Source organism: Diceros bicornis, chromosome 24 (genome assembly GCF_020826845.1).
Source record: "Diceros bicornis minor isolate mBicDic1 chromosome 24, mDicBic1.mat.cur, whole genome shotgun sequence".
Lineage (NCBI taxonomy): Eukaryota > Metazoa > Chordata > Mammalia > Perissodactyla > Rhinocerotidae > Diceros > Diceros bicornis.
The window spans coordinates 7,245,825-7,258,714 of record NC_080763.1 but is presented as its reverse complement, the minus strand read 5'-3'; positions in this window follow the sequence as shown (position 1 = coordinate 7,258,714).

Here is a 12,890-nt window from a genome sequence, read left to right as displayed (position 1 = left end):
AATCTAGAGGTCATTTATTTCTGAATCTGATAGAAAAAAACACCCCACACCTTGTCATCTTTATATTTTAGACACTTTCTGTTCTGCTTTAGCAATTTATTAACACAATGAAATCAAATTATTTTTATTGTGATTACTAATAGCTTTGATCAAAAGAGAGCATTTACAGAATATTGAGTATTTTTATTAATTAAGAATTATGGATACAAGTTTCATTAAAATTCTGAAATTATATTTAGTAAATATTTTAATTTTAATACTTAACTTTTATCAGTAAAGAGAAGTGTGTTTTAAAATAGATTTTAGTATTTTTATTTTTCTATAAAGAAGATTATATATAAGTGAATGGTAGTCATACATAACCACAGAATACACATTCATTTCATATAGGAAATTTACAAAATTGACTATATGCTAGACTGTAGTGTCCTAGCAATTTTCAAAATTTTGAAATTATTCAGAGTATGTTCTGTTACTACAGTGGAATTAAGCTGGAAATAAAAGTTTTCCATACACTTGGAAACTAAAGAATTTCTAAATGACTTTGGAGTCAAAAAAAATTACAATGGAAATTAGAAAATATTTTAACTGAATAGTAAAATTACAACTAATCAAAACTTGTGGGATGCAGCTAAAATAATGCGTAGATAAAAATTTAAAGGCTTAAATGAATATATTAGAAAAGAAGGAAAGCTGAAAACACTTATTTCAATATCCATTTCAAAAAGTTAGAGTAAATTATCAAATTAAACACATAGAAAGGAAAGGAGGAGGGAAAATAACAGAAAAGAATAAAATATAAAACAAGCATACCAGGAGAGAGGATCAATAAAAACAAAAGTTGGTTTTTTATAAAGACTGACGAAACTGATAAACCTCTGCAAGACAGATCAAGAAAAAAAGAGAAAACACAACCAATATCAGGAAAGAAGAGGGAAACTTCTGTATATGTTCCACAGACATTAAAAGGAAAACAAAATGTTAATATGACCAACTCTTTGCCAATAAACTTGAAACTTTAAGTGGTTATACTAAAAAAAAATTTTAAAAACTTAACAGTAATGATATGACAAAATAAAAAACATTAACAATTCTATATCTATTATAAATAGTGAATCCATAAATAAAGATTTTCCTGTGAAGAAAACTTAGGCTCAGATGACTTCCCTGATTAATTCCTCCAAAGAATAAAGGAAGAAACAATACCAATTGGTCGCAAACTCAGAGAATAGAAAAGGAGGAAGAACTTTCCAACACTTTTATGAAGCCAACATAACCTTGATGCCAAAAACAAAGACGTTAGAAGAAAGGAAAATTATAGAAGAATCTCAGAGCATGGTTCTAAAATCCTAAACAAAATATTAGCAACACAAACCCAGTGACATATAAAAAAGGAAAATATATCACAACCATATCAGGTTTATTTCAAGAATGATAGGTTGATTAAATATTTGAAAAATCAATGAAATTTACCACATTAACAGTATTAAAGGGAACAATCATCTCAGTAGAAGCAGAAAAAACAGTGAAATTCAATATCCATTGATAATAGTAATAACCACTTTGCAAAGTAGGAATCAAAGGAATTTCCTTAATCTGGCAGAGTATCTACAAAAAAATGTATAGCAAACATAATAGTGATGAAATACTGAAAGCTATCTTCCTGAGATCAGTAATGAAGCAAAGATGTTTGCTATTACCACTTTTGTTTAACATTGTAATGGAGATCCTAGCTAATGCAAGAAAAAGAATTATAAGGCAGAAAAGAAGAAATAAAACTCATTATTTGCAAATGATGTGATTGTGTACATAGAAAGTCCAAAGAGTCTACAGATAAGTTATCACAATAAGTGAATTTAGCAAGGTTGCTGGATACAAAATCAATATACTACAAATTAACTATACAAATTATTCTTTACACCAATAAACAATATGAAAATAAAATTTTTAAAATGATAACTTTCACAAAAATATCCAATACCTAAGAACAAATATAGTGAAGGACGCAAGACATCTATGCATAAGTCTATAAAACATTACTGAGATAGAATTTACAGGGAGTGAAAGGCCATATTCATGAATCAGAAGACTCAATATTATAAATCAGTTCTCCACAAAGCGAGCTACAGATTTAATAAAATCCTAATCAAAATGTCAGCTGGTTTGTTGTGGAAATTGACAGGCTGATTCTAAAATTCATATGGAAATGCAAAGGTCCAATAATAGCCAAGATATTCATAGATAAGAAAATGTTGGAGAACTTTCATCACTAAATACCAACACTTATTACAAAGTTCCAGTAATTAAGACACTGTGGTGTTGACAAAAGGATAGAAAAATAGACCAATAGAGCAGAATAGAGGGTCCACAATAGACTGACACGTTCATGGATACTTGATTTATGATAAAATTGGTGCTGAGAAGTAGTGTGTGTATATATATATATACGTATATATATATATATATGAAACTTGATTTCTCCCCACACACCTACTACCATACACAAAAATAAGTTCCAAGTGGAATTATGCACCTAACTGTGAAAGATAAAACAATAAAGCTTCTAGAAGTTAATAAGCAAATATCTTCATAATGGTATAGGCAAAAATATCTTTGCAAGTAACAAAAAGAATGAACTCTAAGTTGGATTACATTAAAATTAGGAACTCCCAATCACACTAAGGCAGAAAATGAAAGGCCTTTGCAATCAGAAGCGAGGGGGTCAGCAAAGAAAGAGCCCCTGAATCTCTGGGGCCTAGAGGTTGGGAAACTGGATTTAAAGGTATGAAGATTATTGAAGAAATTTGTTGATGGGAGTTAAAAATTAAGAAATCGAAAAGGCAAAAGAGTAGGAAAAATATTTGCAATGTGCATAATTGACAAAAGATTCATACCCAAAATATATGAAGAACTTCTACAAATCATTAAGAAAAAGACATTCCAGTAGGAAAATGGGCAAAGGATTTGAAACACATCCACAAAGGAGGGTATCCAATGCCCAATATACATATGAATAGGTGTTCAACCTCATTGGTTACCAGAGAATTGCAAATTAAAACCACAATGAGATACCATTACACATTCCCCAGAATAGCAAAAATTAAGAAGCCTTGACAATTCCATGTGTTGGCAAATGTGAAGCAAGTGGAATTCATATATGTTTCTGGTGGGAACAGATATATTGCTATTTGAATACTATTTGCTGTTTTCTACTGCATATGCATAACTAGCAATTCCACTCTTTGAGGAGAAGGAAAGGTAGTGTCTGAGGAGAGTAGTGTCTCAAGAGAGTAGCTTCTGGGGTGTTGTTTTATTTCTTGATCTGGGTACAGTTACATGAGTGTGTTCCCTTTGCAATAATTCGTAGAGAAGTACATTTATGATTTGTGCACTTTTCTGAATTCGTTATATTTAATAAAAAGGTTATTTATAAGAAAGTAATTGAATGAGACAGCACTATTCAATTTTGTATTCATAGCCATTAATGGTGCTGTTAAAAATATTATAGAAGCCAGAGGCATATTTTCTAGAACTTTCTGGATATACTACAACTCTTGGCTTGTGCTCTTTGTTGAATAATTAACATCTCTGACCTCAAAGGATAAGAACTACTAGAGAAATTCCTGTGTAGATGGATTAAAACACGTGTATATAAAATATTTTTTCTCATTTCTAAAGTAATGTATACATGTTATGAATACTCCAAACATTACAGAAATATACAATGTAGTATAACCAGAAATAGTGTAGTTTACTCCTGCTTTACTAGCGTGGTCTACAAAAGGTCAATTTTTTAAAATTATTAAAATTTTAACAATTCAGTCCAACACCTTGAATTCCCCCAAACCTAAGGTCGTAGTGGTTAATAAAGCTTTTCTGCATCCTTGGGGGTAACCAAAGAACAGCTCCAAAAGTAATATACTGTGCCATTGGAAGTGATTTTTTTCAGGTTCATGAGCCCCGAATCCAATATCAGGGACCCTGTGGAGTTTCTATCAGGCTCCCAGATGTTGAGGCCAATTTAACGCCCGTCAACAAAACTCTCCAAGAACTTTCATGCTCCAAATCCAGATTAAAAGAGGCTTTCTGCCCCACCCCCACACTCTTGATTCCAAGGCCCATTCATTTTTCTGCTTTAAAATGACTGAGAGAGGGACTAGAAGGCCAGTCACAGTAGAATGGGTTTTTCAAAGTCCAAGTCAGTTCATTTTAATACCACTCCATAGGAACACTGAGGGTCCCATCCAAATCTACGTATAGGAAAGCATTTCTCTAACGCTTCAAGAGCCCAGCATAGCCAACACTACATTCAGTTACTAAACAGAACTCCTAATGATGACAGCTAACACTCATGGAGCATTTACTTTGTGTCAGATGTTATTTTAATGATTTTACATTCAATCTACACAAAAACTCTATGACGTAGATACTAATATTGTCATTATCATTTTATGGATGAAAGAGTCGAGGCATAGAGAAACCCAATTGAAATCCACCCAGGTAGGGGAAGGTAGAGCCAGGATTGAACATGGGCAGTCAGACATTAGTACTTGTACTCTTAACTATCATGTTACATTTCTTGGAAAATCAGTTGCTCAGATTATAACATCTGAATTTGGACTTCTGATGACTTCCCATGTTTCTCCAAGATCAACTGATGACTCTTAATATCGTGTAACCAAAGAGTCTATCCTGGATAATTTTCTCCAAACAAAGGGTACATCTCAGAATATAATGGATTTATCTACTACAAACAATCTAAACTATCCAGCAACCCCTAAAAGCCAGATCATTTCACAAAACAAACAAACCAGAACATTTAAAAAGTGAACAATCCCAATAATCTCTCTCAAAGCTTAACTCTGTAGAGTCAAGCCATGTCCTGGCATGGATTTTGACTGGTATAGCTTCTCAAACTTGTTCTCACTCTTGAAGAAATCCATACTTCTCACCCTTAAATGTGCACCAAGTTGAACATTGATGCGGCCCTTCATAGCATGAGCAGAGGTTGGAAATGCCTGAACCAACATGAAGAGTTTAGGGAGTAAGCCTTTCCTTTGTTATTTAGAGGCAGTGGGTAAGAATTCATAGGCCAGTTGGTAATAATGTTGCCTAAATATTGGGCTAGGCCAGACCCAAAGCATGGTCCAGGTTCAAAGATGGGCAATAAAGACAACTTGGACCCATTTTAAGGTTACTTTTACCCAATTGCAGGTATGTAAATGGAGTTGCCCCAGTGTCTCCTTTGCTGTTCACGGAAGATTGCCCAAAGTTCAGAAGTCAACGCAACACATTTCTGGTGAGGAATCACCACAAAACCTCAGAGAGTTCTATTAGCCTAGGATATAGGCCCTGTCAGCACTGAGGGTTTGCTTTACCATTCACTTAGTTCCATATATATTTACTGAAGACCTACTGTGTGCTAGGCACTGTTCTAGGCATGTGGGATACATCAGTGAACAAAGTCTCGGATGTTATTTAACTTACATTCTAGTAGCAGAAGCCAACTAATTAATGAGTAAATTCTTCAGTACATTAGAAAGTTGTAAGTGCTTTGGGGAAAAAAGTAGATCAGTGTATCGAGAAAAAGAAGAGTTGGCACGGAAGCGTTTCTGTTTTAGATATGGTGGTCAGGAGGCAGAGTCAGCTTTATATGTGTGCAGTCGGTGCGGCGCCACAAGGCCCACACGCAGTAAGGACTGCACTTGGTTTAATGCTCTGCTGACATCATCTTGAAGTTCTTAATAGTTTTATCTTTGAACTTAATGTTTTTTAAATGAAGTCTGATGGGACAATGGAGTATGTGTATAAGCAGAGGAGATATGCACAATCTGCATGTCTGCCATGTCTGTTGAGATTATAATTGAAACTACATTGCATTGGTATATTAATTTGGGGAGAACTGGAATTTTTAGAATATTAAGTTCTCTCCATCCAAGAAGATGGTGTGTTTTTCTGTCTGGTTTTATGTCCTTCAGTGATATTATATAGATATTTTCTATTAAGGGTCAACATATTTCTATTTTAATTTATTTGAATTTAAATTCTGTTTGAATTTATTCCTAGGACTTTTCTGGGGGGACAGCAGTCTCAATGCAAGGCACATCTTCATCTTAAAAACCAGCATTTTGTCCTTTGATTTATAATCACAGGAGAAGGGAGAAAGTTTTGGAGCAACATACAACCAGAAACAAAATAGTCTATTGTTTACTGGCATGTTGTATTCCTAGCTGTCATTTGCTTGCAAGTTTATTCTTCTCTCTCAAACCCATTGGAATTGGATAAATCATCCGTTTCGGGGGAAAACAGAGGGCTCAGTGAGCCTCAAAGTTAGAGTAGTAGTGGACAAGACAAGGCCTGTCCTGGCCACGAGAACAGACTACTCTGTGTCATTACTTGTTGCGACAGCCATGGTTGTCAGCAAGACCAAAGAGAAGTAGCCAGAGAGGTCAATGACCCCTTGGCCTCTTGCAGGGTTTATATATGTACCTTTGACACTGACGGCCAATGAGGACTGAATGCAAAGAGCAGCACAAGCAGGGACCACAGGGGCTGATGTGATGTGTGGTCCAGGCCTGATTTGTGCAAACCAGGGGAAATGGAGCTCGTCTCGGATCAACAGGGCTGTAAATCTTACTGCAAACCACAACAGACACATTTAGTCAGCAGAAATATGTCACCGGCAGTGCAGAACTTGCAAATGCACAGAGATGCTAGACGAAAAATATGTGCAAAATCTGAAAAATAGCAACGGCATCGTGGCAGAAAGAGGTGAACATTCTAGACTAAAATTGAGTGGACACAGAGGTGTTTGGTATGCTGCTACAGCCACAGCATCCTGCTGGAGACACTGTGACTCACAGAAGGCAGCAAGGACAAGCATGGATCCAAGAGGAGACAAGGCAGAGGGAGGAGGCACAAGACTAGGTCTGAGGCTGCTTCTGTCCACTTTGGGCTATACGAAAACACCCGGCCCTAGAGAAAATGTGCAGAATATAGTGAATTAGTTGTGCCCAAATGAGCCACTTTAGTGTACCCACATGCCATTTACTTGTATCGATGTAGTTTCTTACCAATTCATTCTTTTCTTTACAGTGGCCAAGGAGATCTTCATTCAGGTATTAAAACAGAATAGACACAAAAGAATCTTCTGCACCCAGCTAAATTTCAAGCCATGATATTGGTTTCCACGAGAACACTCAGTTGACAGGCCCCAGTTCCGTAGAGCACTGCAGTCTTGAGGTTATGGGAAGGTAGAACAGGAGGCTGTTGTTTGGATCCAGAATGGCAACACTGCTCTTGAGCATCCATTTTCTAGCTGAGCATTGTGTGAACCACAGACTGGGAAAGAGTTAAGTAAGTCAGACTGCGCACACAAATGAGAAAGAGGGAGAAGGGAATGTTACCAGCATATTTTTAAACAAAAGACATGAAAATGACAGCTCTTCTGGAAATTGAAAAAAATTTTCCTTTTCTTACATATTGACAGCCAGAGGCGGTTATTATTGAGAATATGGGTAAAGTTACTGCCAGTTTCTGCTGGTACTCATTTTTAAAAAGAAACTATGGAAACCAGGAGAAGGAATATTAATTAAGTTCAAATTTGGAATGTCTTTGCCAGGAGTGGATGAATGAATTCAATGAAGCAACCTGTTGGGTTGTAATTCAGTGTTTTGTTAGCAATTTAATAGAATACTGACCTGTTCATAAATTAACACTTTATTTTAATAATGTTATTAAAAGGTTATTTCTTGATAAGATTAGTACTGGAATGTGGTTTTGTTTTAAATTTAAAGAGTTAGTATATATTTTCTTTCTTTTTCACAATTTTAAATAATCGCATTATTGGTTATTACTAAAACGTATTTAATATATTTACGTGTTGAAAATAGAAAGCACAGGTTTTAAAGGAAGTTTCCGCTTTGCAATGTGAATACGTTGTGGTCGTCTTAGTTCTCAGACTGTTTTGCTTCTTTCTGGTGGGGAGGATAGCAATGTGGAGAAAACACTGACTAAACCGAAAATCAGCTCCATTTAAACATGAAGCTGCCTTCTAAACACGAGCACAGTCTGCTGAAAGGCTCTGAACGGTAAGCTGCGTGCCTTGCTGAGTTTTATTCCAAATAGACAACAGCAGATGGTAACAATGCACTTCTCATAGATGGTAGGAGGGAGGCAGTCTTGTTTCAAGTAATACTATTTCTGGGCGATAATCCAAAATGCGCAGTAGGCAGAAGTTAAAAGGAAGCGCTTGCTTTTAGGTTTTTAAAATATATCCTTTAATCCTGGGTGATGATTGACAATCATGATTTAGAGTATGAGGGGCTTCTCTTTAATCTGGCAAGTTTGATGTTATTTGCGTATCTAGTAGGGCTTTTATTCAACTAAAACTAAGTGGAAGCCTGTGCAATTGATGCCACATTTCGGAATTGATTCCTGGCCTGGTACTCTATTTACAGATTAGGAAGCACACGGGGTCTGTCCTCCTCAACATCTTTTTGAAATTTAAAGGCTCTAAAAGGCACATTTACAATTAAAATGTTTCTTGCTGTGCAAGACTATGACCAGGAGATGACGTTTTTTTCCCTATAATTTAATTTCTTGAGAAAAGAAGCAGTCTGTAAGATTATATTAATCCTGATTTGATTCTTAAAATATAATATTAGCCATTGGTATTTACAAATGATTAAAATGTTGTCGTTACTGGCTTCGTGTGGTTTGTTATAAGTTTTTGGAAGAAATTTTAGTGAATTACCTCCCAGCCACCTGTTCTATTACAAGGTTTCTAGTGAAGCTTCTGTAAGGAGTAGATCAACGTTCAGCCATTGTATTCCTATTGTTTTATCAGTCGTGACAAAAAATTGATTTAAAAGCACACATTATTGCAATTTAATTAATTAAATCACAACCTCCAAAACAAGATATAACTAAGAAAAGAAAATGCCTGGGAATGAAAGTTAACAGATGAATTTTCCAACAGTAACAATAAACAGTGATTTTCATCGAGGCACTTAGGCACTCGCGTTAATGTCTCTGTCACAGTTGCATTAAACAAAGCAAAATGGGCTTATGAGAAGTGAGAGAGAGCAATATGTGAACCCTAAGTGATTTAGTGTTTGACCTGTGTTCTCATGTTTTTAATTATGTAATTTTGGAAAAAAATTAAGAAGTAAAATACATTCATTACAAAAAATTTGGAGAATACAGAAAAGTATAAAAAGAAAATAAATATTACCCTCAGTCCCAGTTTTCAGAGACAATCACTGTCGTGTATAGTCATCAATTTTTTTCCCTTATTGTGTTGCAAATGTCCAAATTTAAGGGCTACAATACACTTCGCAGGGGACATCCTGGCTGCTAGGAGCACACAGAAGCGTTCAGAAAGCGTTCCCTGCGTCCTCCAGGGTGGGGGCAGCGACACCAAGTGCTACAGGTTTGTCTGTTTTGTGGCTGCGCCAGCAGAGCTTTCTTCCCATAGAAACCCGGGAGATGGGATCCGTAGTGTTTAGAATATATTCTAACCTAATAAGTGAATGTTGATAATACCTCTTTCTGTTAACATTTCAAAAGCCCATTTTTGCTGCAGAATCATGTGTTTGATATTTAAAGACTAACAAAATAAATCCAAGTGATAGAAAAATAGTTTGAAAATCATACTGGAATATCCATTGCAAACAGTTATTAAACCCAAATTTCCTTTTTGCCTTTGGACTTGCAGTTTCTTGCCAGTAAATGATTGAGTGATTGTGAAAATGAAAACACTACTTGCCTACATCTTTGCTCAATTTATTCATAAGATCTGCATAGGTAGCTCATCAAATCTTAACAAGGATTTTCTGAGAATAGTAGGTAACACTAAGTCTACAGGCTCACAAATTAAATCCAAACCCCTCAGAATGCCAAATCCAGGGAAAAGTCAAGGACCTGCCTCTCCAGTTAGCGATGGCCATCATCCCAGAAACCTATCCTGTCACATGGTTCTCCCTCCGCCTGGCACACTCTCCCCTCCCTCCCTCCCGCCTTCACATCACGGGCTGTACTCTTCCTTTGAGATGCTGCCCAATGTCTCTTGTGCCATGAAACCTGTGCCTGCTGCCCCCCGCAAGGTCCCTGGCCCCTCCATCTGTGCTGCCAGGGCGTGTCACACACACACCTCAGCTGCAGCCCTCCTCACCTCCGGCTTCCGCTATTGATTTACTCTCTGTCTCCCCCTTACCCATGAGTTCCCAAAGCGTAGCACAGCATTAAAAAGTGATTTGTTGACTTCTTAAATAGATGAATAAACAAATGGGTGGGTGAATTTGCTCTTGAGATAAAGGTGTCCAGCATCCAGTCTAGTAGCACAGTTAGTGCGCGTAGTAGCAATGATATTAGTTTCCAATGCAAGTTCTCAGGTACTATATTCAGTGCTTAATGAATTACTCATTTATGGTGATCTTATTAGTATCATTATTTTACAAAGGAGGAAACTCTAAGGTTTGGGAGTAAATCACCTATCCAAAGGCATACAACCAGTAGCTCACAGGGCGGGGACTCAAATTCATGCTGTCTCATTCCAAAGCCTGTGTACTTAACCAATGTCAAATACTACATTTTTCTGCAGCAGGCAGTCAATACTTGTTGAATGAATAAATGATTGAATGAATGGGTACTCTTCCTATACGTGAGAAGTTTCGGTAAGAAACAGGTAAGATGTTATAGTGAGACTGAGCACCAGATGTATAGTAAGCGCTCAGGAAATGGCAGTGCTATTGGCTTTGTTATTTTATCACACAGTCCACCTGGAAACAACCAGCCCAGCCAAATAGCATCAGTGAAAATCTGACATGAAATTAGGGCTGGATAGATGTACATGAGCACTGTGGATGCTGAAAATATTTCTTCAGCATTTGTTTAGTGGGGAGGGGTCAACACTGGCAAAAATACCTTCTTTTCTCCCTCAATTTCTTTTGGAAGGTCGTCTGCCTCAGTAGAATGGGACTGTGTTACACCTGCCCTTTATGTTAGGAGGCATGTATAGAGACCTGCGTTCACTAGACACATTCCATACTGTTTTTAGGACTTCTAATATATTGGTACCACAGGCATTGGTCTGGTTGGCCCACCCCATAATCTGGGTCTGTATAAAGACTGACATTATTATAACAAGTGCCGAAAGATGTCACTTCCAGGTGATCTACATGGCTCAGCGATTCTCAACCCTAGTTTTGAATCAGCTCATTTGGGGAGTTATAACAATTTTTAGATTCTCAGCACCCAGTCTCAGAGTTTCTGACTAAATAGACCTGGGAGGGCTATGGTTGACATATGTAGTTTTAGGAAGCTCAGCTCCGTAGATTGGGATGTGCAGCCCTTTGTAAAGAGACAAAGCATGTAAAGACCTAGTCAGTGTCTGGCATATAAATATAATATAAACTTTCCTTACCCTGAGGGGTAAGGAAAGCAGGAGGGCAGACAAAAAAGGGAGTAGGGGTTTATTTCCAGCCCTGTCTGAGGGAAAGGGGAATCTGACTGGGGACATGCTCATTGGTTTAAGAGATTTAGTTCAGTGGTTCACAAACTTGGCTTTTCTTTGGACTCGCCCCAGGGTAGTCCAAAAAAAGAACCTGAGTTCACTGGCAACACATTTCTGTGGTACTTTTAGAACTCCTCATATATTGGTGCCATCGGATCCCACCTCTAGGGACACTCAGCTAACCGGCCTGGGGTGTGGCCCAGGTATTAGGACTTTTTAAAGCTCCCAGGTGATTTTCTTGTGCAGACAAGTCTAAGAACCACGAGTCTGGTTGCAGAGTCTGCCTCCGACGATGGATGATTGACTCTCTTTGGCCACATCCCTTCAACAAAGGTGTCCTCTTGGACTGTTCCTTCTGCCTCTCCCGAAGTCTGCTCTCGTAAAGCAGGTCTCTGTTTCAAAGGCAAGGAGAAGGAGAGGCAGTGAGTATGGCTAAAATGTAGGAGCTCTGGTTTTCTAGAATTGCCAGATGGGATCTCAGGAAGCGTTTTGTGGAGGCAATTCTTTGTTGCACACCTTTGCTCTAACTCTATTTTCACCGTGAGAGCTCTTGACCTGAATTTAATTTCCTGAGCTGAGGTGTAGGCTGGCCCCCAGGAGTAGTCCATTTGGCAATCAAAGATCTCACTAAAAATGAGTATCTTGGGGTTATGGCTTGTGTGGTAGGTTAGTATGGGCTACCTCCTGAAGGCCTGATCCCTCTCGGTGCAATGATAACACTGTGGTTCAGATCCCACAGAGCTGAGAACCAGACCCTGCTCTCTCGGTGACCTACCAAACTGCCACCGCATGAAACTTGTCCAGAAAGACAGTCAGCTTTAATCCATCTCTTTACAGGGAGACCCAGGAGCCGTCGTCATAGCATTACCGTGTTAAATAAGTCAGGGTCCCTTACTCCCTTAGCTGAATGTGGAAATCGTGGGCGGGTATTTGAATCAGGCCTAAGAAGGAAAATAATCTGACAGCAAGGAGAGAAAATAGAGATAACTGAAGGGTCTCAGTGCAGGCTACATGAACACCAGTCAGAGGGCGGTGTGGCTGAGAGGCAAACTATGAGATAGAATGATCCTAAGCCAAATGACACGTCTGAAGGACCCTCCAGTGACCAGTCCCACGAAGCTCGCTAGTGGAGATGAAAACCATAGGATACGGGGGCGATTTCAGCACAGCGGGCTTCTCCTCTCCTTCCAACTCTCCCTCTACTCTGCATCCATCTTAGGCCTGCTTGAAAATCCCACCACTTAGACTTTGTTATTTGATATAAGATACAAATATCTCCAGAAAGGAGATAATAAGCCTTCCTGTTAATGTATGTGCAGTGATTCTCAACCCTGGCTACATGTTAGAATCACTTGGAGGTGGGTTTTTTTTTTTT